The following is a 27,691-nucleotide window of genomic DNA, read 5'->3' on the forward strand; positions in this document are numbered from 1 at the left end:
AGTCCTGCTAAGATTTGCTTTCCCAAAGTGCAGCACCTCGCATTTATCTGAATTAAACTCCATCAGCCACTTCTCAGCCCATTGGCGCATCTGGTCAAGATCCTGTTGCAGTCTGGGGTAACCCTCTTCGCTGTCCACTACACCTCCAATTTTGGTGTCATCTGCAAACTTATTAACCGTACTTCTTATGCTTACATCTAAATCATTTATGTAAATGACAAAAAGTAGAGGACCCAGCACTGATCCTTGTGGCACTCCACTGGTCACAGGCCTCCAGTCTGAAAAACAACCCTCCACCACCACCCTCTGTCTTCTACGTTTGAGCCAGTTCTGTATCCAAATGGCTAGTTCTCCCTGTATTCCGTGAGATCTAACCTTGCTAATCAGTCTCCCATGGGGAACCTTGTCGAACGCCTTACTGAAGTCCATATAGATCACATCTACCACTCTGCCCTCATCAATCCTCTTGTGGTCCCAGACTGATACTTGTGGAAAGCCACTGGTTATGAGTCACCAACTTGAAAGAAATCCCTTATCTCCATTCATTGTTTCCTTCCCATGAGCCAATTCTCTATTCATGCCAATATACTATCTTCAGCTCTGTGAGCTTCTATCTTTTGACTTAATGCTTTGTGAGTTACCTTATCAAACAACTTCTGGAAGTCCAAATACATGACACCTACTGATTCCCCTCTAACCATTCTGGTTGAGGTTTTCGTAAAAAAAACTTCAATAATTTAGTCAGACATGATTTCTCTTTCATGAAGCCACACTGACTCTCTTTGGATTGTGGGAGGAAACCGGAGCACCCAGAGAAAACCCATGGAGACACAGGGAGATCGTGCAAACTCCACACAGACAGTTGCCCAAGGTTGGAATCGTACCACTGAGCCACCATGAAAGCATACATTTGGAAAATCATAATTTAATCAAAGATGTGCAGGTTAGATGAATTGGCCATGCTAAATTGTTCAGAGGTGTTTATGTTAGGTGCATTAGTCGGGGTAAATGTTGGGGGATGGGATACTCTTCGGAAGATTGATGTGGACCTGTTGGATCGAAAAGTATGTTTCCATATTGTAGAGATTCCTATTCCTTAATAGCCGGTTCCAGTAGTTTCCAACAATAAATCAATCTATAATTACCTCCTCTACTTCCCATTCTGTTTTTGAATAGGGGTGACACTTCTCCAGATTCCAACAACTTTTGGAAAGTTACAATCAATGTCCACTAATTCTGCAGCTACCTCTTTTAGGATCCGAGGATACAAGTCATTAGGACCTGGAGACTTATTTGCCTTCAGGTTCATAAGTTTGTCTCATGTTACTTCTTTACCGATGGTGATGATGCTTAATTCCTCCCCGCATTCTTTATTATTAGTGGGATGTTTGAAGAGTCTTCCACCATAAAGGCTGATGAAAAATATCTGCTTTATTCCTCTAATATTGCCTGGTTTCTCAAAACCGTCTCCCTAGATTCATTTTCTAAGAACTCTGTGTTCAATTTTATCTCTTTTTATTTATTTAAAGAAGTTCCTATTATCAGCTTTTATATTCCTCGCTAGTTTATCTTTCTCATTTATTTTCTCTGTCTTTATTGTTAGCTCGGATTTGGACTATATGTCAGCCACACCAATAGTATGAGGGAAATTCCACTAGAACAATGCCTTCACTGCATTCTTTGGAATCACTAAGAATCTCTGGAATCGGGCAAAAAAACCTGCAAAACTAACTTCAATGATACTCGAGTCCGGATAGTTGTTCAGTCTCTCCACTGTCAGCTTCTGTTTTCTCAATTCTCAAATGGCCAATGTTTCAAAAGACAAGTCCTAATGAAGGGTCATGCCCGAAACGTTGATTCGCCTGCACCTCTGATGCTGCTTGACCTTCTGTGCTTTTTCCAGCTCCTCCTTTTATCGACTCTGATTTTCCAACATTTGCAGTCCTCACTCTGTCCAAATTTCCAAAAGACAAGGACATTCTGAAGCTTTCTTTGAAATGGGATATCATAGATTAGATTAGATTAGATTACTTAGATCAGATTAGATTACTTACAGTGTGGAAAGAGGCCCTTCGGCTCAACAAGTCCACACTGACCCGCCGAAGCGCAACCCACCCAGACCCATTCCCCTCCATTTACCCCTTCACCTAACACTACAGGAAATTTAGCATAGCCAATTCACTTAACCTGCACATTGTTGGACTGTGGGAGGAAACCGGAGCACCCGGAGGAAACCCACATAGACACGGGGAGAATGTGCAAACTCCACACAGAGAGTCACCTGACATTAATGACTGAGAGGAACTTACTATCAAACATTCAAAAATGGCAGCATGTCCAAACTTGTCCTTCCAGTAACATCAGACATTGTTATTAAGATTGCAGGATTTGAACTGTAGGGAAAGGCTGGGGTTTTTTGCCCCTGGAGCACCAGAGGCTGAGGGGTGACCTTATAGTGATTTATAACATCAGGAGGGGTGTGGATAGTGTGAATAGCCAAGGTCTTTTTCCCAGGGTAGCGGTCTCCAAATTTAGAGGGCATTGGTTTAAGGTGAGAGGGGAAAGATTTAAAAAGAACCTGAGGGGGAACATTTTCACGCAGAGGGTAGTATGTGTATGGAATGAGCTGCCAGAGCAGGTGGGTGCACTTATAGCAATTAAAAGGCATCTGGATGGGTACATTTGTATAAGTGCCTTTAATGTAATAAAACATCTTAAAGCATTTCACAGGACCATTTCAAAACAAAGTGTGACATGAATAGCAAAGGTTTGGAGGGAAATGAGTCAAATGCTGGCAAATGAGAGAAGTTCAGTTTTGGATATCTGGTATGTGCGGATGAGTTGGACCGAAGGGTCTGTTTCCGCGCTGTGTAACACAATGGTTCTATTCTAATGCCTTAATGATAACAGAGTATTGGCAGAGAAGGAAAGAAAAGGAAAGTAAATCCTGCACTTTGGATCCCATTTCCTAGTAGATGCTCTGCCTGATGTGCCCAAATATCTATTGTCAGTATTCAGCATGTTCAGACAACTGAGTACATGCAGCAGAAACTCATGATCGTGAACGGATGTTATCTTTGAATAGAGGCAGAGCTGACAATGACAACATGTAATCCTATCACAGCATCCCAGTTTTGCTCACTAAAAGCTTATCTGCAATGTCAAGCTACTTAAAACAAAAGACATCTACATATACTTTAACATAGAGGAATACCTTTATCTTTGTCTGTGATGCATTGGTGGTTTGTCTATCTATCCAGACTTATTATGGTATTCTTTGTTGTAGTCTGCTTTATATTTTCTGAATATCAGTTAGAATGCTTTGTTTGTTTTGCAACTTAGCCCATATTTTCTGTTGGATGTTCAATTGGATGTTGATACAAACAATCTGGTCGTGGGCATCTTTCGTCATCTCCTGTTTTGAAATAATACATCACATAAACCTGAGACTATCAACAAATAATGAATATGGGAGGCAATTGTCTGTATTTTTCTGCTGAATACTGGTGCAATGTTTGCAAGTATGAAATGGAAGTACATACATTGGTGTCAATAGTGCCATGTAGGCTGCTGGTCTATATTGTAGTTAGATGGTCTTCTCCCAGTGCAAGTATAGAATTTTCAGTGATGTTCCTTGTAGTGAATGGTGCAGACTGTTGTCTTGATGATACCTTGAATGGTGACTATGGCCATGTTCCTGCATACTGGAAGGCCTGCCATCTGAATTTTTTTTTAACGGCAATGCAAGTTTCTTAAAGCATCTTTTAGTCTTAATTTAGCACTGAATTGCTCTTAATGGATATTGTCTCAGCTGGTCAGTCATTATTTCTTGATTGTAATGGTGGTCCTCTTGAGGTCTTTCTGATTTTTCCTGGGTTCAGTTCTTAACATGCCGACAAAGGAGTTATTTGAAAAGTGTAGCTGCAGACTTCAAAAATGAAAGTAAATACTGGAAAACTCTACATAGGGAAATATAATGAAGGCAGATCTCGAAGCCAATAACAACAATAGCAGCTTGTGTTTGTATAGTATCTTTAATATAATAAAACATCCTCAGGCATTTCACAGGATCATTTAAAACAAAACTTCTTAATATCAAAAAGTTGCTCAACCATGATCCAATTTAGACCAGTGGAAGAGAAAGAAGACTTGCTTCGAGTTAAGACATGGATTTCAGAACTTTGAATGACCTCAGTCCTCATAGACTGGAGACCAGCCAGGAGAGTGGTGGAATAATCAAAGTGAAAGATGGCCAATGCATGAGTAAGGATTTCAACAATAGCAAGTTATGACAGGAGCAAAATCACGCAACCCTGTGAGGGTGAAAATGGGTGTTTTTAGTGGTAACTCAAATATAAATAGACATCCATGTGATTTTATGGACTTTGAGCAGGCGGATTGATTATCAGTGCAATCTGTATTGTTGTAAGGTGATTCCCCTTTATCTCCCCAAGTCAGAAGAGTAACTCGGGTTCGCTGCATGGACTATCCATCGGTCAGATGCAGCTTTAAATCAAGGCCTCATTTACCATCCCAGGTGGACATAAAATATCGCAAGGCTTGAATCATAAAAGAGTAGAGAGTTCTCCTGGTGCACAATCAATCCCCACCACCTGCGTCAATGCAACAACATTCAAGGAGCTCAGCAGCACTCAGGAAAGCAGTCCACTTGATTTGGCATTTTGGCCTCAAATCTATTCTTCCTGCCACTGTGCACAATGGCTGCAGAGGTTTTGAAGATGACCAGATGTTAGATCTCACTCGTTTCGGTCAGGCTTCACCTGACACAGGAACAGCGCTCTGAAAGCTTGTTATTTCAAATAAAGCTGTTGGACTATAACCTTGTGTTGTGTGGCTTCTGACTTGGTCCATCCCAGTCCAACATCAGCACCTCCACATCCTTTGAGATCCTAAGCTGTTCTGCCCACAAGTCCATATGACTTAGTGGGTGGTATTTATGGCATTCCTCAGTACTAATATGTTCAACCTAGATCCAGCACTCACGATTAATGTTTCAAGGGAACATTATTGTTTACCACTTACTGTTCCTGTCCCACAACATCAGGATTTGTGGTATATAACATGTTCCTTCATCATTACCATGTGTTATTTTCCCAGAGTATATGTTTTCACTGAAAAAATAGCCTCTGAGATCCATCTGTAAGCGTGGCATCATGCCAAGCAGAACATTAAATTTTAAGGTAGTTGTATGATACAGGAAAACAACAACTACCATAACCAATCTATAAATTTCTTTGGTAGAATATAATAAAAAAGAAAGCTAATTAATTGTCAGGCAACATCAAACTGCACATGGCTCTAGTGAACAGTCACTAGAAGTACTGAGCTGAAAATAAATCTTTAGACTGATTGATTATAATTTGTGCTGTTTATTTACCCTGATCCTGCAATTAGTTTAAAATTTTATACAAGATTAGATTAGATTAGATTAGATTAGATTACAGTGTGGAAACAGGCCCTTCGGCCCAACAAGTCCACACCGACCCGCCGAAGCGAAACCCACCCATACCCCTACATTTACCCCTTACCTAGCACTACGGGCAATTTAGTATGGCCAATTCACCTGACCCTGCACATCTTTGTGATGTGGGAGGAAACCGGAGCACCCGGAGGAAACCCACGCAGACACGGGGAGAACGTGCAAACTCCACACAGTCAGTCGCCTGAGGCGGGAATTGAACCCGGAATTGAACAAGGAATTGTTGTGGTCTGCTTGAATTGAATTTCAGTGCAACAGATATGATCATTGTGCTATATTCACTCAAGCACATCTCTATTGCCTTTTGCATTGGGGAATTGCACTGCTCCACCTAGTTGTGGTGTTGCCCAACATCTCAGCCATTTGGGGATTCTTGACCTTACATTGCCATGGCTACATGTGGACTGTAATGATTGGAATGGTTTGAGGAGACAGCTACCACCAACAGAGCATTTAGGGGTAGGCAATAAATGTGGCTTATCCAGTATTGTTATATCTAAAAGGTAAATATTTTAAAAATGAATTGTCTTGGGTGTCATTCAGTTCTTGACTTACTGGAGCTTTATAGCTTATGCCTAGTTCCTTTAAAACTTTGCTCGTTTATCAAGTTGTAATCACCTGTCCTCATATCATGTGGCTCTGTGTCACTGTCTGCTGCCAATCTTGCTGTGCAGCATCTGAAAACAATTTATTGCTTTTACTGCACCATATTAATACAAATTTTTGTAACAATTAGAAGAAAATCTTCCTCATACATTTATACTATGTATTTGATACTTTGATATGAAAGAACTGCAATGTTTGCAGAAGGGAAATTAAGTTTGCATGAGGAAGCAAAAGAAACAATTAGATACTGTACATATGTTTTGTTACAGCTACTGATAATGATGGAAGAAAGCACTTTAAAAGTAAAAATGACCCTTCCTTATTTAAAAGGACATCATTATACTAAGTAATTTGTCTTAATACAGTGTCATATAAAAGATGTAGTGATTTTTATTCAGTACATTCCAGTTTTCTCCTTTGTTGGCCATTTAATTTTCACAAGCTATTTGTTTTCAGTACTGTTGGGTCCTTTTCAATACGGCTAAGCCTGAAAGTGGCTTTCAACTGGTTATTATACCAATTGAGTATACAGGTGCCAAGAGTTCAGCTGACACTATTCAACGTTTGTCTGAATTAATGGCCTAGATCTTATCTTGTTTTCTTAATTCGTGGGAACTGTGAGTGAAAAACAGCATTTTCAATAAATCATGTGATTTTAGCTAGATGCTTAGCAAGTCACCTGCAAGATAATTACTGAGGTGTTTGTTGACATAGGTTTAGGACTTTTGGACAAGGCAGGGCTGGGTATAAGTTCTGAATTGCTTGGAATAAACCTCCAAATGCAGAATACCATGAAGGTTTCAAAGAAGAAGACAACTTAAAAGGCTACTGAAGACATACGTTTAAATAAAGGTAAATACCAGGCCTTAGGCTGTTCTGTCACTGAAAGTCAACTGGCGGTGCTTTCATCTGAGAGGCAGTAGGTCTCAGGGAACAGAAGAGGTTGACAAGGAGGGTCCTTCATGGCTGGCTGCATAATGGCCTGATATGGCAACTGCCCTACCTAGGACTGAAAGAAAATACAGTGGGTGTATGCACAGCCCAGACCACCATGGAAACCAACTGTCCATCCATAGACTCCATTTACATGGTTTGCTGTCGTGGAAAGCCTGCCAACATCATCAAAGACTGATCGCACCCCAGTAATGATCTCCTCCTACAACCTTTTCCGTCAGATACAGAAGCCTAAGCACATGCACCAGCAGGTTCAGAAACAGCTTCCTGGCCATTATTAGACTGATGAGTGGACTCTCCACCCTCAAATAATGCTGATCTTGCTAACGTTCATCTAACCTTGCACACACTGTATGTAATGTAACCGTTATTGCCCCATGTAAGTCTTTTTGACCTGTACATCCTTGCTTACAATGTTCTGCTTGTACTGCTCAAAAACAAAGCTTTCCACTGTGCTTCAGTGCACGTGACAATAAATCAATCAATAAATCAGTGTGGAAATTGAACCTCCGTTATCGGTGTAACTCTATCTCGCCAACTAAGCCTAAGGATAAGTTTATATTCAATTGTAATATTGAACTGAATTAGAGCTTGTTTACAGACCTTGGGGAGAGACATTACTTGAATAAAATTTGCATCAAATCAATGCCCATAAATTTACTGAGAGGGAAGTGAATTACAGTTATTCCAGCTGAGCAAGGAGATAACGGTGATGCTTCACTGAGGTTTGGGTGTCTGTAAGGTTATTGTTGGAGTGAAAGAGTTCAATCCTGATCCAGAATCAAATATGTTCTTTTGGAGATTGTTCTACAGAGCAACACCTTGCAGTTTCACTTCAGAAAATGTTCTAGTGCAGTTTTAAAAAAAAACATTTTTAAAAATGTTCTTACAAGAATTTTCATCAGCCTAGAATCTCTTTGAGCAATATCCCTCTTTGCTTTAGTGATTTCAGCTATGGGAGAAATCTCACACTGGCTTCATTGCAAAATTGCTCATTGAATTTGGCTGTTTTATAGTGATGTTGTCTGGCCCTGAGAAATTCAGCAGATAGAGAATGCACATTTCTCAAACTACAGCATGATTTCTGAGGGCTGTGTGTTCTTATAGCAGTGGACAGACTCAAGTTAATTCAATGTTTAAGGAACTTTTTCACGGAGAGGTGGTACGTTTATGGAATGAACTGCCAGAGGATGTGGTGGAGGCTGGTACAATTGTAACATTTAAGAGGCATTTGGATGGGTAAATGAATAGGAAGGGTTTGGAGGGATATGGGCCGGGTGCTGGCAGATGAGACTAGAATGGGTTGGAATATCTGGTCGGCATGGACGGGTTGGACCGAAGAGTCTGTTTCCATGCTGTACATCTCTATGACTATATAACTCTAAATTGGCTTTTCACAGGATGGGACCAATGAAGCCAGCATTTGTTGATCATCCAATTGCCTTAGGGATGGCCAACAAATGCAGGTTTAAAGCCAGCAAGAAATGTAAACAACGTCATGTTTACATATTCATTCTTTAGCTCAATTGTCCATACATCAAGAAGTCGGTAGTCTCTCGCATTTGGATGGCCATTTAAAGGCTGTTCAGTGCTGAAGAAAGCAGCTGCTTTCGTAAATCTGAGGCTGATTCAGAGACAGAGAGTGCCAACTTTTTAAATTCTACAATTAAAAGGCCCTTTCAAACCCTCCACACGACAACCTGTGCCTGCAGGGTGACATGGTTGGCTCCGTTTGGAGGAATGGACCTGGTCTGCTATCACATGGCTGACTCATAACACTCACTGCCAGGAGACTTACTGAAAACTTTTAGCCAGTCATTCCCATTAGGGCTTAGTAGGCCTTTAAACATTTTAATGGTTTATTCTCTGCATGAGGGCAAGTAAACCTGCTGCCTCCTCCCCATCCTCTCCCTACTTTCCTATCTTGCTTCTTGGAAAATGAACTGGAGTTGCAACAACTCAACAAAACCATCAAAACACCCTAGTTGTTTTGCTAGTGGAAATTCTTTTTAGAGAAATATCATGTTGACAGTGTGTTTTGCTCCTTGTATGGTGAATTAATCAGATTGGTGACAGGCAATGACCTAAAATAAATCATTCACACCTTAGTTGTTAATTTTTAATAGAAAATATGTTGATGTTTTTGTTGCATTTGGCTGAAATCTTTACTTACATTTCAATATCTCCACCTCCCTGCATTCACTGAAATTGCAGTAAAAGGAAGAATATTCTGTGACCCTGTCTATGGTATGACTGTTTCTCCACCCCTGTTTCAAGGCTAATGAAATGCCCTTGTAAATGCTTGCACAATGTAAACCATCTATCTTAATCAAACTTCTCACTCTCTTGGTTATGGTCACTTTTTCTTGTTATCTATATCAGTATATCTAGAAGGTGAAGGAGTAGAATCCCTGTCTCTGAGCCAGACTCTCTGGGTTTGAGTTCCATCCCAGGACTTGATGGCCAAAGAAGATGATTTCGTGACATGGCCAAGCAGCTTGGGTATCAATCTGCAACTTACATCAATGGCAGTTGGTAAGAGCAGGTGGGACCCCTGGTTAGCCATGAGCTGGAAAGAAGATTGGAACCTCTATCGTAGTTCATTTAATAGTATACATTTAATAGTGCATTTTCCTGTTTTGCAAAAATATACTTTTTTTCATAAAATTTACAAAATTACAAAAGCACACGACGTTAATATTCACAATATTCATAACATGTCAAACATATTGCCTGAGGGGCTTTATTATATTTAGAAGAGGGAAAGCCCACAGTCTTTCAAGCCACTGTTGTGGCTGCCCAAAGCTTTTAGATTTTTCCTTAGTAATTCCTGGATCTTGAAAGTGCCAGTGTGAAATACTTGGTCATTGACAACTATTAACTATTGTTCACAGAGTTGCTTGTCTATTGGTTACAGTTATTCTTTACACTGTACATCCCTGTAGAGTGCAGAATTTAGCATCACAAAGGTGTTTGGGATAAATCTTAACAAATGAAACATTGCCCAACTTTCCAGAACCTTTATTGCAAAGGCACATTCCACATGAAGATGGACAATAGTCTCTTTGTCACCAGCACCACCTAGATGGCAGTGTGCAGAGGGATTGAGATGGTGGGCATTGAGGAAGGATCTCACCAATAACTAAGCCACATCTAATGACTTTGACAGTCTATTCAGGGACTGTCTGACAGGATCTATCATCTTTCTTCCCACAGGAATGTGGGGATAATAAACATGGACCACTGTTGAATCTATTGTAATCAAAGGTGTCTTTCTGCAGCCGTGTTTTCATGAGGGCAAAGTACTATGACATAATCTGCCAGGATAAATAATTCAATAGCATTGTAGCCAGATCCATCCATGACTTGCACCCATCTGGGGATAAGTGGAACTTCATGCAACCATGAACAAAGATGGCCATCAGATGAGATGGTGTTAATGTGCCTCAATGAGATTCATATGAATCATGATTTTTTTAAATTCTATCATGGAACATGAGCATCCTTGGCTAGGCCAGCATTTACTGCCTATCCCCAGTTGCCCTTGAGAAGGTGGTGGCGAGCTGCCTCCTCGAACCGTTGCAGTTCACGTGCTGTAGGTAGACCCATATTGCTGTTGAGGAATGAATTCTAGGATTTTGACCAGTGGCCGTGAAGGAATGACAATATGTTTTCAAGTCAGGACGATGAGCGATGTGATAATGCTATGGTTTCAAGAGGTGTACTTTGTGCTAGCTTTTTTTTTGAAGAGAAGTTTTGAGCCATGGGTGCCAAGCTGTCTCTCCCGAGCCAATAAAGTAAATAGCTTGTAAGGACTTTTTTTTAAAGTTGGAACAATAGAAGCAGCATGAATGGGCATGGTCAGGCTCCTACAGAACCAAGATTTTAGTTTAGCTTTCAGAAATTGTTGGAGTTTTGAAATTTATTGTGGAAGCAGCTGTACATCTCTTGACTACATCTACAAGTTTGAGTTCTCTCACTGCTGTTGTGAGACAATGTTTTACTGACTTTGCCTTTGCCGAGGGTGTGTTTATGGGACGTTACTATACTGGAACAGTTGTTATGTAATTTATTATTGTGTTAAGTTTATCAACAGAGTTAAAGTTATACCTGTTTGACTTTCTTTTGTTTATATTTTAACTGTAGGATAAGAATAAAATATGTTTTGTTTAAAGCTGAGTAGTGTAACCAATCCAATTACGTCTGGAACATAACATAGTGCCTTTAAATAAGATAAAAGTCAGCATCCAGGTTACTTCCTATGTATATTAGGCTGGTGCGTAACAATGGCTTGGTGGGGAACTTGCATGTGGCATTGTTCTCAAGTATCTGTTGCCCTTGTCCTTCTAGGGGGAAGTGTTGGTGGGTTTGGAAGGTGCTGTCTAAGGATCTTTGGCACATTTCTGCAGTGTGTCTGGTAGGTGGGTGCGCACTGCTGCTACTGAGCATTGGTGGTGGAGCAATATGTTGGCAGTCAAGGAGCTGCTTTGTTCTGGATTGTGTCAAGCTTCTAAAGTGTTGTTGGAGCAGCACTCATCCAGGAAAGTGGGGAGTATTCCTTACTACTCCCAACTTGTGCCTTGTAACTGCTGTACAGGATTTGTGGAGATAGGAGGTAAGTTACTCGCTGCAGTATTCTTAGCTTCTGACCTGCCTCGTGAAGCCAAGGTATTTCTATGGCAAGTCCACATGAGTTTCTGGTCAATGGTAACCTCCAGAATGTTGAATGTCAAGGGATGGTGGATAGATTGACTCTCATTAGAGATGTTCATTGCCTGGCATTTGTGGGGTATGATTGTTGCTTGCCAATTGTCAGCCTAAAGCTGGTTATTGTCTGGATTTGTTGCATTCGAACATTGAGCGATTCAGTATTTGAGCAGTTGCAAATGGTGTTAAATATTGTGCAATCATCAGTGAACATCCCCACTTCTGACCTTATGATGAAGGGAAGGTCATTGATGAAGTTGATTTAGCCTATCTGAGGAGCTCCTGCAGAGATGTTCTGGAGCTGACCGACATCCAACACCACAACTATTTGCTTATCTGTCAGGTATGACTCCAACCAGCACAGAGTTTGCCCTGATTCTAGTTTTGATAGGGTTCCTTGATGCTCCCATGTATTTAAAAAAACAAAATCAGTTTTATCGGCCACATCATGAATAGGGCCGTAACTACCTGCACACTGTGTAAGCTTGACATTGAGATAGTGTTTATCAAAACTTTTTTGTGTGATGATGGCAATCCTGATCAAATCATCCTGTGCTGTATTTCATACAAGCTCATGAAAAGGACAATGGCCAACACCTTTGGCCCAGAATGGTGCACAATTGAACTCAGATTGCCCAGGAAGAAAATTCAAGCAATTAAGTCTCCTACAGATAAAGAAACATATAAATGGCAAAGTCCACAAGGAGCAATGCCCTCTGCAAAAGGATATTTGAGAGAAATAAAAATTCCCAGTGAAGAAATGATTTACAGAGTAGAACCAAAATTAGTAATCCACAAGCAGAGGATCAACCAGCATTCCAAGTCAGAAGAAATTCATACTGAGAAAGTTGTAAAATGTCCCGACCACTTGTGTTTGTGAAGTCAGATACTTCAATAAGTCACTCATGGCATGTAGGTATTTCTGACTGAGCCAGCATTTGTTGTTGATCTTGAGAAGGTGGCGTGGAGCTGCCTTCTTGAACTGCTGCAATCCAATTGGAATAGGGGCACCCACAATGCCATTAGGAATGGAGTTCAAGGACTTTGACCCAGTGACACTGAAGAGGCATTGATCATAGAACTGTACAGCTTGGGGTAGGCCTTTCGATCCATGATGTCGTGCTGAATGTGATGCCAATGAAACTAATCCCTTCTGCATGCCCTTGGTCTATATCCCTCCATTCCCTGCATATTCATGAGCTTATTTAAAGGTCCTGTAAATCCCCTTATCAGATCTGCCTGCACCACAATCCCTGGCACTGCATTCCAGACTCCTACCATGTTCTATGGAAAACACCTGCCCTTCACATTTCCTTACAAACTTTACCCCTCTCACCTTATATGCATGCCCCTACTATTAGACATTTCAACTCTGGGAAAAAGATTCTGACTGTCAACCCTATCTATGCATCTCGTAATTTTATAGACTTCTATCAAGTCTCCCCTCTGCCTCCACTGCTGAAAAGAAAGCAACCTGAGTTTTTCTAACCACTTCTTATTGCTCACCACCCTCTAATCCAGGCAGCATCCTGGTAAACCTCTACTGCACCCTCACTAAAGTCTTCACAATGGTATATTTCTTAGTCAGGATGGTAAATGGCTTGGAGTGGAAGTTAAAGCTGTTTGATGCATTTGTCTTTCTGGATGCTATTGGGTGTGGATCTTGAAGTTTTGTTTCAGGAGCACTGGTGAATGTTTGCCGTATATCTTATAGATTGTTCACACTGCTGCTACGAGTGCCTGTGATGGAGAGAATAATTTTTTTTTGCCAATCCAACAAGCTACTTCAGTAGCTTGGATTCTTGAGTTTTGGGGTTGCATTCACCCATTCAAGTAGGGAATATTTAATCAGACTTCTGAAGTGTGCCTTGTAGATGCTGAACAGGCTCGGAAGGATCAGGAGTGAGTTGTTTGCTGCAGGATTTCTAGCCTCTGATATGTTTTTGCAGCCACTGTACTTACATGGCTAATCCAGTACAGTATCTGGTTAATTATAACTCGCGGAATCAGAATCAAAAATTGCTGATGAAAATCTTGGCTTTTTAGATGCTAGTGAATATTGTTGTGATGAACAGTCACTGGACTCAAAATATTTACTGTGCTTTCTTCCCACAAATTCTTCCAAACCTATTAAGTTTTCACCAGCAGTTTCTGTTTTGTTTCAGATCTCCAGGATCTGCAGCTCTTTAATTTTTAAGAGTGTAACTCCCTGCATGTTCATAGTGGGTTTGCTTATTGGGACTGTTGTGAATATTCAGAACAGTATACTTAAGTCTAGTTTCGACAGATTGAATTCTATAGGGGTTCTTTATTCTGTTCTTCGTGTTTCATTGTGTCATTCTGTGAATAAATTTTTTGTCTGTTTTAAACTTGGTAGTCAACCTTGCTAGCTTAATCCGGGTAATTTTCTCTGTACACTTCAGATTAGATTAGATTCCCTACAGTGTGGAAACAGGCCCTTTGGCTCAAAAGGTCCACATCGACCCTCCGAAGAGTAATCCACCCAGACCCATTTCACTCTGACTAATGCACCTCACACTATGGGCAATTTAGCATGGCCAATTCACCTGGCCTGCGCATTTTTGGACTGTGGGAGGAAACTGGAGCACCCGGAGAAAACCCACGCAGATACGGGGAGAACATGTAAACTTCATACAGACAGTCGACCGAGGATGGAATCAAACCTGGGACCCTGGTCCTGTGAGGCAACAGTGCTAACCACTGAGCCACCGTGTCACCCAACTGGTTTTCCTTTGTAATTAAGGACCTACTGTCTTTTAAGAAATATGTAAAATTGCTTATTGTTCAAATACTATTGCACAGTTTCTCCAAGGAACACAGAAACTGTTAACTTCTGTGTTGCTGAACACACTTGTGTCCGGCAATGTAATAAACCAGTAAACCTTGCTTGATTCTTTTGACAGATCTCGGAACTGAGAGGCCCCTCCCAGGGGTCTAGATCTTCATATGGTGCCTGTGACTTGGATACGGCGCAGATGGATTGTGGATAACAGTGTAAGAGCCTTGAGTCCTTCACTATTGAGTGTTGAGGAATTGGCCACCCAGATGTGAGATTTTTCATATCCATCTGGTTTTCGTCTCATTCAAGTCATGATTGACCTGACCCCTCACTGTCTATCATCTCAGTCCAGCCCGTAAAGGATCGGTCTCAGTAAAATAAGAAAAAGACATAAATAGGATCTGGCAGGGTGCTATGAGAAAAAGAGATAGAGCAATAAAATTCTGTCGGATTGGCATTGTTTAAATTGATCCTTAAACTGTCCTGTGAAAGAAAGAAGTATCACGATATAACAAAACAATCATCGTTTTAGAATGTCGAGAATGTTCTGCAGAAATCATTAGTCTTGTTGCTCGTTGTCAGGCTGTTGGTTAGTGGGAGTTTTATGTCGAGTTTATTTCTGTCATATCTGTTCGGCTTGGCTAGTCTTGCTTTGCTGCTTTTTTTTTCTGTTCGTTTTGGTGTTTGTTCTTTGTTTATGAAATATGGAGGGTGGTTGATGCCTTCATCGTGCTAAAAAAATAGAAAGCTGGCTAGGGACAAAAACGCTGTTAGAACTGCTGATACAATTCTTGCTACTCAGCCACAAGATAAGGTACTAGTGTGAGTACTTAACAGGGTCCCAGTGTCCGGACAGAAAGTTCTGCTGAAAGCACCTTAAGATTTAAAAAATTAGTAATAGAGAATTTGCTTGCTCCAGGGTTATGACAGGTGAAACCCCATTAGATAAGCCCTGGACCCATGCTGAGGTCCACGTCATGCTTCAAGATGTCCCCCCATCCATTCGAGTGCCCAACATTAGTTTTAATTGGCTAGTACAAATCTGCTGTAATTATAGTTGCTTGCTTCAGGATGTCCAGACTTTAATGAATTTGGCATACAGGACACATTGGTCAACTATTAAAGACTCCGTTGTATTTCCCCTGGGTTGTAGGTGAATGCAGAGGCACGAAAAACTGGTCTTGAAAATATTGTTAGAATTGCAAATGGAACAGCTGAGAGGTATTTAGATTTTGCACACTTGGTTAAGCACTTATGTGCCACCGCCAGGATTTATGAGACCAAACTCCCTAATGTTGACTGTTCTGCAATGTGAGGGCCTCAGAAAGGAATAAACAAAAAACTAAAAACTGAGATATGAAGAAGGCTGGAAAATATTTGTGTGTGTGTGTGTGTGAGAGAGAGAGAGAGCGAGAGGAAGCCCTACAGCTTATAAAAAGTTTAACCCTTTGTGATTTGGTTTGAATGCACATTTGTTTGTTGGTGATTGAATGCTGGTGTTTTGTTCCCTGGAGCTCGAGATCCAGGACTGTTTTGAATCTGATCTACAATTTGGAAATTTAACATGATTTCTTTTAAGGTTAAGGATCCTTCAGTGATTATGAAATGAAGTATTAACTCCTGTTCTTCTTATAGGCCAAGACTGCCCTACTGTCAGTTTCTAACTAATCTCTTTTATTCTTACATGAAAGCCAACCTTAGTCAATTTCAAATCAGTTTAATACGGAGGAAGACAACATGATAGCCTTATTTTAATTTCAGACTCGTTTATTTCCACTTAACTTTAAGACTACCGTGTTTCATTGGTGATTAGTTTTATTGAGGGAGTCGACTCCCTCAATGACGATTGAAATTTTAATTCAATCAGGTTGTGGTAAATCATGTAACAAAATTAACATCCTATGGTTAATATCTCTGTCTTTGGATTCGGCCATTATTCGTACATGAGAAAATTTTGTTTTATCATTTGAGTAGACAAGACCTTTTAAGGCAGCTGCAGCCATTTCGATCTATAGCGTTGTAAATGAGCAATGACTGGTCAGGACCACTTAAGGAACCCAATCTTGGATTTAAATTAAGGGACTAGAATCGGGTAATTACAGTGGGTTTCAAAGTTGGAAACTGTACACATTTTTCATTTTAAATATTGAATATCGAATAAATGAATTTCCAATTTATATTGATGACTTTCAAAATGTCATAGCCACTTATTCAGTTTCCACCTCTGATTTACAGATAATGATTATTTTATTGATTATTTTAATAGTCAATTGTATTAGCCCGAATCACAAAATCGAAATTAATTGGCAGGATCGCTTGGTTTTTATTCCTTTGCACATTGTCAGTGATTTGTCTCATTGCCTCATGATTAATTTGAAACATGGCTGCATTAATTCATTGTTAACTAAAAAATGGAAAGATACCTTACTGGCCATTTGAAGAAATTCTGCATGTGACTGGGGGATAGACCTATATATAGCAGATGGAACTCCCAAAAGCTGGGAGGTGACTGTGAATGGGTATATGAAAAATAAAAGGGACATAAGAAACAGTGTAAGGTCACTAAGGTTGACGAAAATATGAACAGGGTTAAAGCAAAATACTGTAAAATAATGAACTGAGGCTCAGAATTTCTGGTAGAATCTATATCTGGCATACCGACCCTTTTTGAGGATAGGGATTTTGTTCCTAGATACCCACTGAGCCCCTAACATCTCCTGATTGTCCCAAGCCTTAATTTAAACCAACCACTTGTTACAAACCTTTCCTTCTTTTGAAAATGAAACATCCAGTTTGCATAGCCGATATCATGGGGACGAGTGACCTGCGCCATCCTAAACAAGGTCCCATCCTGAGAATTAGAGTTATATTAATGAAGCATGCCCCTGACTGCAAGACCAACCGGCCAAATTTGCTCAATATATCCAAGGTTGATGCATATGTAAATGCAGTAAAATTCTGGGAGTAGCCTGAATAAGAATGGTTTGTGTTACAAGACTGATATATGTGGCTATCTGTCTGATGAATATACAACTGAACAATAATCAAGAAGCTCAATTACCTTTGTTTAACCCTATGCTTTTGTAATGTTTTCCGCCAGGAGTCACTGACGTGATCCAGACCAATAGTATGAACCAGTCCAGGAAGTTCCAGTCGCAAATGAGGTGAGTGGTGGTTCTCTTGGGAGGCCAGAACCGGACTGAACCACGATGCAAGTTACAGGTAAAACCAATTATATCAGGCGCCCTCGTAATCCCAGATCCTATATGCCAACCATGATAGGGTTGATTGGAACTCCAGGATACCCACTGGGGACAGAACCTACCTCAGGTGCCCACCCGACGACCACTGCTGGGCAACCTTTTCCCGAGGGGACCCCGAAAATGGGGACAGGCTGGCCCCAGCATTTGACTTTTGAGACTGGGAACAAGACACCAAAACCCCCAGGGACAAAAGGCTGGCCCTTGTTTTAACCATTGAAATGTGGCCACTGGGGAGTGATGTTTCTTTAATGTTACCTTGCAGCTGACGTGGGGAATCAACATGCTTTCGTCCTAGCAAAAGGTAAATCTACTAATGTACGCTGACTCTTCATTGTGCTTTTAATATGATCCACGATTTTGGAGCTTTGTGGGAACATTGAATATTTTTAAACCCCAAGAGGCAGCATTATAGTAAAGCTGTTTTGTCCAATCAATCTGGCAATTATCAAGTTGTCGGCTCATGCCGCGGACACTGATACTGTTTCTAAAGTAGGCAAATAGATGCAGCTGCCAAGCAGGCAGCCTTACATTCCAAACTTCTGGTCCCCCAGCAAAAACCTAATTAGACACTGTATAAAGACGGGTATGCCAGACCTGGGTACGGTACAGAAATCATGGTAGAAGCCCCTACTGAAGAGCACAAACTGTGGCCTCAAATAGGCCACTCCCTCATTACTCAAACCAAAATGTGGATGACCCCCTACTGGACAAGTTTGTGTTTGTTCTTTGCTGCTGCCTATTTTAATTGATTATTTTGTATACACTTAGGCAAGGGGGAAATGGTTTATACTTTAATACAGTGGACACTCCGCGACCTCCAATCTCATTGGGAAGGACCCTTCCAGGTAATTCTCACCACCCCAACTGCGGCTAAGGTTGCTGAGTGTTCCACCTGGGGGCGGATGATGAAGATTGAACTTGCCCTGCTGTGTGGAATTGACAAGGTCCTCGATGGTAGGCTGGTTGAGAAGATTAGGTCACGTAGGATCCACTGTAAATTGGCAAACTAGATGCATAATTGTGGAGGGCCATTTTTCTTACTGGAAGTCTGTGGCCAGTGGTGTTCTGCAAGGATCATTGCTGGGACCTCAGTTGTTTGTACTATATATAAATGATTTGGATGAAATTGTAGGTAGTGTGATTAGTAGCTTGCAGATGACATGGAAGTTGGTGGAATTGTAATAGTGAGGAAGGTTGCCAAAGGCTTCAGCAGACTATCGATCAGTTAGAAAATTGAGCACGGAAATGGTAGGTGGCGTTCAATCCAAACAATTAGTGCAATTTGGGAGATCAAATGCAAAAGGAAAATATACATCAAAAGATAGGCCCCTTCAGATCATTGATATACAGAGAGGTGTTGAGGTGTGATTCAAAGCTCCCTGAAAATAACAACACAAGATTTGGTCACTACATTGCAGGAAGGAAGTGGAGGTTTTGGAGAGGGTGCAAAAGGATTTTGCCAGGATGTTGGCTAGATTGGAGTGTATAAGGAAAGGTTGGACAAACTTAGATTGTTTCCGCTCGAGGGCCGGAGGCTGAGAGATGACCTGATATGTAAAATTATGAGAGGCGTGGATAGGATTGACAGTTGAAGCTTTTTCTAGGGTGGAAATGTCAAATACTAGGGGGCATAGGTTTAAGATGAGAGGGGAAAAGTTTAAAGATGTGAGAGGCAAGTTTTTACACAGAGGCTGGTAAGTGCCTGGGACACGTTGCCAGGGAAGGTGGTAGAAGCGGAGATTGTAACAATGTTTAAAAGCAATCAGACCGAACATGAACAGTCCGGGAATAGAGGCTTATGAGTCATGTATGAGCAGGTGGGATTAGGTTAGAATGGCATTATAATCATCACAGACATGGTGAGCCAAAGAGCCTGTTCCTCTGCTGTGCTGTTCTGTGTTCTGTGAATGTTTAGGATACCTGGTTAGCTTCTGTCTTGTTGGAGATGATCATTGCCTGACAGGTGCGTACCACAAATGTTATTTTGGCACTTCTCAACTCAAACCTGCATATTGTCCAGGTCATTGGACATGCCCTACTTCAGGAGTTGCAACTTTTGCTGAATATTGTACAACCATCAGCAAATATCCCCACATCTGACTTTAAGATTGAGGGAAGTTTATTGATGAATCAGGTAAAGCTGTTTGGACCTGGGAGACTATCCTGAGGAACTCCTGCAGAAGTTTTCTGGAGGTCAGATGATTGATCTCCAATAATCACAACCATCTTTGTGTTAGATGTAACTCCAACTAGTGGAGAGTTTTCCCTTGATTCGTACTGATGCGAGTTTTACTGGAGCTCTTTGGTGCCACAGGTGGTCAAATGCTGTCTTGATGTCAAAGGCATTTACTTTCACCACACCTTTGGAACACTTCTGTTCGTGTTCGAACTAAGGTTTCAATGAGGTCAGGCAACTGAATGGCTCTGGGAGAATCCAAGCCGAGCATCAGTAAACAGATGATTTGCGAACTAAGTGCTACTTGATGGCACTGTTGATGACATTTTCATCATTTTCCTAACAATCGAGTGTAGAGGTGGCTATGGTCAGGTTGCATTTGTGTGCAGTACAAATCTGAGCAAGTTTTTACATTATTGGATGGATGCCATTGTTGTAACTGTACTGGAACAGCTTGTCTCAGGGTGCGGCATGTTCTGGAGCACAAGTCTTCAGTACTTTTGCCAGAGGTTGTCAGGGCCCACAAACTTTGGAATATCCTGTGTCTCCAGCCATTTTTTGATATCACGTGGAATGAATTGAGTTGGCTGAAGACAGGTATTTGAGATGCTGGTGACCTCTGGAGGAATGATAATGAGATGGGGTATTGGTAAAAATAATTGGTTATATATATGATTGTATAATGAGTTAACTATGGGCAAAAGCTTGTGGAAGATGTTACATAAGGTAATGATTCTGAAAGACCTAATGTTAAAATTACATTAAATCTATCCTGACCGATGATGATATGGAGGTGCTGGTGTTGGACTGGGATGGACAAAGTTAGTAATCACACAACACCAGGATATAGTCCAACAGGTTTATTTGGAAGTACAAGCTTTCGGAGTGCTATTGTTTTGTCAGGTAGCTAGTGGGGCAGGATCATAGGACACAGAATTTATAGTAATAGATCAAAGTATCATACAACTGATGTGATGTATTGAACAAACCTGGATTGCTTAGAGTGGGTTGCAGATTTCGATTCATTAATGTGTAAATCTCAGAGCTTCTTTCAAGTCACATTCCCGAGATAACTTGAGTTTCATACAAAGAAAAGGTGACATCTCAGCTCAGACAATTCATTAAAAATGTGAGGTCAGAGTCTGTCTGTATTCTAACCTTGTCAGACTGGTTCTATTTCCAAAGTAGGAATTTATAAAATTTCACATGGACTGACTGCCAACAGATTGTATGCTTTTTGAAGAAAATAGAATGTATCCACAAATGCAAATTCAGTGTGTGTGTGTGTGTGTGTGTGTGTGTGTGTGTGTGTGTGTGTGTGTTAGAGAAAAAAAAGAGAGCGTGTGTGTGATTTGCATATTAATGAATTGAAACCTGCAACCCATTGTAAGTGATTCATATTTAACAGCAATCTAGGTTTTTTTAAATACATCGCATCAGTTGTATGACACTGATCTTTTATCATAAATTCTGTGTCCTATGATCCTGCCCCACTAGCTACCTGATGAAGGAGCAGCACTCCTGAAGCTGTACTTCCAAAAAACCTGTTGGACTATAACCTGGGATTGTATGGTTTCTAAATGATGAGGTCTTTGAGTGAAAATGGAGTTACTAGCCTTCAAATGAAGCAGACATTTTTTGCATGGGTCGCAAGAGACTGTATTAATTCTGCCTGATTAATATTGATAACATTACTATTGCTAACTAAGACGAGTACCTCTTCTATTTAGACTCACCAACACTCTAATCCCTGCTACAGTTTATTGGATTGGCTGTGGATGCAGTATAGACACCAGAAAACTGCCAGTTAACCTCAAATTACCCTTAACTTATGCTGCGTACTATTACAGATGTAGATACCACAAGGTGCTATCAGTGGCAATCAGATAAATTCCACAGAGAATGACAGTGGATCAAGCAGTAAAAGAAGAGGAGATGGAGAAATGTAGTATTATTCTGTGACAGTAAACATACTGTGCCAGCAACCAGGAGAAAAATCAGACAAATTCATGCAGCTCAAAAATATGACAAGGAGTTCACAAACGTTAAACAACTCTCTCTGCAAGCGTGATGAAAATATAGTCCAATAAACTAAATGCTAAAAACATACAATGAGCAGAATCAACACTTGACAATAGTGGAAGATTTATTAGTGTCTGGCCATAGATAAATCTGACAGAAACTCCTCAGGGGACATCTAGATATTACAAAGTATAGAGGAACAACCAGTGTGGCAACAGCCAGGCAATTCACAAGATATGAAAGATCACATTTTGTCATAGCTGTGTATAGTACACATTTGGCAAGTCCCTATAGTAACAATGATTTCATAAGGTTTTCTGGAAAGGCCATGGGAAAGGCTGACAATGGATTTGTTAAACTTTCAAGGTCATTTCTATTTAGTTCTAGTCAACTAATATTCAAAATGGATTGCAGTTTCAGGAGTTCATTTGACCACAGAGAACTCAGTGATCAGAGCACTGAAAAATATCTTTTCAATGCATATTTTCTTAGGATTGGACAATGGACTTCAACTTATGAATGAAGATTTCTAGAAATTTCACCTTGGATGGAGGCAGTAACCAGGTGACTATTTTTATTGAATAAGAGGTGGAAAGTGCAGTCAAAACTGTGAAGGTACTGATGCATTAGAATCCAGACTCAGAATTAGGCCAGCATTCATTGCTCATCCCAAATTAAGTGATGCACAGCACACCAATTTACCTAACTTTCAGACCAAGGTTGATAGAAAGCATGATGGGTCAGCTAAAAGCCAACCACAGGATCTAGAGTCACATATAGTGGGCGGCACGGTGGCACAGTGGTTAGCACTGCTGCCTCACAGCGCCTGAGACCCGGGTTCAGTTCCCGCCTCAGGCGACTGACTGTGTGGAGTTTGCACGTTCTCCCCGTGTCTGCGTGGGTTTCCTCCGGGTGCTCCGGTTTCCTCCCACAGTCCAAAAGATGTGCAGGGTCAGGTGAATTGGCCATGCTAAATTGCCCGTAGTGTTAGGTAAGGGGTAAATGTAGGGGTATGGGTGGGTTTCGCTTCGGCGGGTCGGTGTGGACTTGTTGGGCCGAAGGGCCTGTTTCCACACTGTAATGTAATGTAAAAAAAAATGTAATGTAAAAATGTAAAAATATAGGCTATCCTAGGTAAGTATAGCAGATTTCCTTCCCTAAAGGATATTAATGAACTAGATTAGTTGTTAAGTCAATCAACAGTGGCTACATGGTTACCATGAGGTTAATGTTTTTATTTCAAGTGTGTGTTGAATTAAAATGTCAATATCTGTTTTGGTGGGATTTAATGTATATCCCCAAAACATTAGCCTATCGTCCTGGATTGCTAAGCAGGTGTCTTCTTAATTTTTGTGCTTTTTAAAAACTGTTGACTGCAAGGAGAAAGAACTTTTTTTTTAACCAAAAACACAGGGAGTTACCAGGATGGCAGCATAATTTTGCAACAAGGTGTTTGATACCTATTATGAACTTTTTTTATGACTGTAGGTTCCTGCAATGTGCAGATGATCAGGAGCCAAGGGGTTGTTTACAAATGAAGCTGATTGCTTTTCAACTAACTGAGCAGATTTCAACTGAAAACAACTGGCAGAGACTCAGACACTAAGAAAGGAAAAGATACAGACGCATGTCTTCCTGTTTTCCCCAGCAGAAGCTGCCTATTCTCTGCAGTAAGAAAATCTCAGTGAAAACTTGATGAAAACGTTATCTTCTTTGCATCTGTTGCTGTAAACTGTGACTTTTGAATTGATATATCAGAGACATTTTGTGCTGTACTTCTTAGAAACAAGTCGAAGCTTCGAGAAAAAAATACAATTTGAACACCAAGAGCTTTCATCTCAACATCAAAACTGGGGAGGAAAGCTGACTGGACTGACTTTTCTGTTTTTCTCAACTCTGTCAATAATTTATTTTCCTATTTGTTTGTATGTGTCTGTGGAAAGAGGGGATTTTTAAGAGGGTTAGGGAGATTATAAGGGAACAATTAGTATTATATGGTAATTGTTTGTATCTGTTTACTTGTGGCTATAGGCTTAAAAAAATAATAATTCTTGTTTAGTACCAATACTGTACTTTCTGTCAATATTGATCTGAAAAATTAGGTAAATTGGGGTACTGTGCACACCTTAAAAAACTAACACTTGATATGATTCTAGGAATAGTAGGATTCCATTTACAGTATGCTAACTCAATGACACCATAGAACATAGAACACAGAACAATACAGCGCAGAACAGGCCCTTCGGCCCTTGATGTTGATCTGACCTGTGAACTATTCTTAGCTTGTCCCCTACACTATGCCAAAATCATCCATGTGCTTATCTAAGGATTGTTTAAATCTCCCTATCAATGACATTATCACAATGCTACCACATCCTACCAAGGCGTTGAATAAAGCTCATTTCATATATTACCACCCAGTTGCATAAAAGATGCTTCATTTTGTACTTTGCCAGTGGGCCACAATTTCTTTTTTCAAAATGCTTTGTCTCTGCAGAGATATAGATCAATTATGGATGTTTATTTTTGGCAGTTGTCTGATGCCACCAGCTGGTTGCAGAATTATTTTAATGCTGACTTTGGATTTACAATTAGCTGAATCTTGCTGGAAAAATAATGGAAGGTAAAAATCATATTCCATTATTAATATGTAAGTTGTCCAGCAGATTTAGGAGCTTAAGACATACATTGGATTGTGGATCTCCAGAACTTCCTGGTCAATTGATACATTTCTACCTTTTATTTCACAAAACAGTATATTGTGGTTTATCTCCTTGATGTTCTTAGAAGCTTGCTAGAATTGCACATTAATTATCTCTGAAATTCAGTACGGACTATTTGGCCTGCTTAATTGCATGATATTTTTGTATGCAACACCCACCAACTCTGAGTCAGGAAGGAATCAATTTACAAAATGCTTACAAAAAACAGAAATTGCTGAAGAAACTCAGAAGTCTGGCAGCATCTCTGGACAGAAAACAGAATTAATACTTTGAGTCCAGTGACACTTTTTCTAAACATTAAATTGTTAATCCTCTTTCCTGTATTGATTTAAATGTTAGAGATTTTAAATATTTTTAACTTATAGTTTTTTTTTCCTTTTTTTGTTTCCATCTATTTATTTCTGATCTTTCTTCTCTCTATTTCTTTTTCACTGCTTGATTTGATTCTAATTCACTATGTTTCCTCTATTTCTCACCCAATACGTAAATCTCAATAGTTAAAGGGAAAACTTTATCAGTCCTATAGTTTGCTAAACTCACAGATGCCCCATTACTTTTGCCCCAATATTATGAAATCACACTTCTAGCAGATTATGACGTTAATTTTTTTATAGGTAAAAGCTGAAAAGGCTACTGTAAGATTGCTTACTCCAGCAACATACATTACAATGCAAATTGTATAATGGTATTGTATTAAGTAAAGGTTGTATGCATTTAAACATAAAATAATCCAAATATATTCTGACTGCAATGATCATGTTTTGTTTTATTTCTTCTTATCATTTTATAGTAATTGCAGTTTTACTTTTGCCAAATAATATCTTTTATTAGTTTGGCATTCATTGGGCATTGTTTCTCATGCTCTATTAGCGCATGCAGGATTTTCATTGTTTACGCACACTATTACAATTTGTCATATTTATTGATGAAAGACAGTCAAAAGCTTGATTTTTCCTGACTGAAAGGTTGCAATTACCTTTCTATTCGGTATTCTGCATTTTTACAGCTGAGTTGTTTGGGATTCGGATTTATAGAAATTGGTTTTGCAGTTGTGATTAAATCCAGTTCTGCTGTTATCTAACCACAGTTGGAGCTAGTATGGTGCTGTGAAATTGGCAAATCGGAACACATTATATGGCTAACTGCCCCTGAATTTTGATGAATTGTGAAAGAATTAAGGAAAACTTCCGATCAAGTCTAGAACTCTCTTCCTCAGAGAGCGGTGGAGGCAGTCATTGAATATTTTTAAAGTCAAGATAGATAGTTCTTGACTAATAAAGGAATTAAAGGTTATTGTGGGGAGTTGTGAATATGGAGTTGAAGCCACAATCAAATTAACTATGATCTTATTGAATGGCTGAGCAGGCTCGAGGGGCTGAATAGCCTAATTCTTTTCCTAATTTATATATTCGTATGTAAGTATTGAGCTTATTAATATTTTATTTTCTTGTGTACCTTGTTACTCCTACGGATTTTGCCATTATTGTGTGCATGATTTTTTTAGATTAATTGAATTTCATGACAGTTCTCCCGAAGTCAACTTTCCAGGAATAATTGCACATAAACCTTTGGATTATTAATGGGATGGAATCATGTGGCATTACATTCTTAAAGAATCTTTCATTTCTTAAATGAGTGTCACAACTGATGTTGCCATATATATTTTACAATACGCCTTCAGACTCCCATCCATGCAGACTTTACGTTTAATTTGTTAGACCCCAGAAAAACATGACAAATCATCACCCGCATATATCAGACACCAGAGGATGTGGGGGATGTATGTGGACAGTGCCAGTTCAAGTGACTTCGCCTGGTACCTGCTTTGGTACTTCTCTGTTGAGTTTTCTCAATGGCCAGCTTGTTTGGTAAGATCGGAAGTTGAACCTGAAGAATCAGAAGTGGCTGAATTGAAATATATATGATCCTGATTTGGTTTGACCAGGTGGATGTGAAAAAGATGTTTCTCTTGTGGGAGAATCTAGAACTAGGGTTTCTAGTTTAAAAATAAGGGGGTGCCCATTTAAGACAGAGATGAGGTTTTTTTCTCAAAGCTTTGTGAATCTTTGCAATTCCCTTTCTCAAAAGGCAATAGATTCAGAATCTTAAGATATTTTTAAGGCAGAGTTAGGTAGATTCTTGATTACCAAGGGGATGAAAGATCAGGGATATACAGCAACATAGAGTTGAGGTTAAAATCCGATCAGCCACAGTGGAGCAGGCTTGAAGGGCTGTGTGATCTCCTCTTGTTCCTTGTTTATATGTTTGTAGTATCAAAGAGTTGAGTTTGGCCATTATCTAGCCATGTAACAAGCTCCCTTCATTGGAAACTCACTGCTGCATAGTGGGAAACTCACTGTGCTGCTTGTCTAAAATATGAAATAAATGACGTGATACTCCCAACATTGAGGTAGGTCTTGCTGGACTTATCATCTGATTCTGCCAGATGTTTCCCTATAACCCACGTTGCTCACATCCTATGATATTCCATCCTCTGTGTCTGTGAAAAGTAAGCTGCAACCTTAAAGGAATCAGATTTTATGAGATTGTTATTGAAAATTTAGAAACAGCCATTTGTTTAAAGTCAGATAGAAAGAGAGTGTGAGATAGTCTATTGTATTAACTGAAATAATAGTCATTGAAAACTCAACCAAATTAACCCAGCAATAGCAAGAACCAATTATTGAGTTGAAAAAAACACCATGTGTGGCATACGTTGATCACCTAGAAGTGAAAAGCAGGGCATGGCATATTGTGCACAGTTTTGACCACCACACTTTAGAAGGGATGCGATTGTACTCGAAGAGGAGATTCACCAAGATGTTGTCTGGAATGGAGCATTTTAGTTACTAATAATCTCAGAGTTTTTTTTATAAAATAGAGAAGCTTGAGGAGGGACCTGATAAAGTCATAGAATCATAGAGTCATTGAGATGTACAG

The 27,691-nt window shown here is 40.0% G+C and overlaps 1 long non-coding RNA gene across 3 annotated transcripts in view; it reads left to right on the forward strand.

The window, feature by feature from the left end:
• The window catches only part of LOC122553417, a 29,037-nt gene extending 3,541 nt beyond the window's left edge, over positions 1-25,496 (forward strand). For 2 of the 3 annotated variants that reach the window (XR_006312705.1, XR_006312704.1), the window contains exons 2-5: positions 14,692-14,782; positions 17,668-18,675; positions 22,521-22,592; positions 23,517-25,496. This is a non-coding gene — a long non-coding RNA (uncharacterized LOC122553417). The remainder of the gene's footprint in view (positions 1-14,691; positions 14,783-17,667; positions 18,676-22,520; positions 22,593-23,516) is intronic. The other variant, XR_006312706.1, reaches the window with a different exon arrangement.
• The last annotated feature ends 2,195 nt before the right edge of the window (positions 25,497-27,691 follow it).

The sequence above is a fragment of the Chiloscyllium plagiosum genome, chromosome 10, assembly GCF_004010195.1.
Source record: "Chiloscyllium plagiosum isolate BGI_BamShark_2017 chromosome 10, ASM401019v2, whole genome shotgun sequence".
NCBI lineage: Eukaryota > Metazoa > Chordata > Chondrichthyes > Orectolobiformes > Hemiscylliidae > Chiloscyllium > Chiloscyllium plagiosum.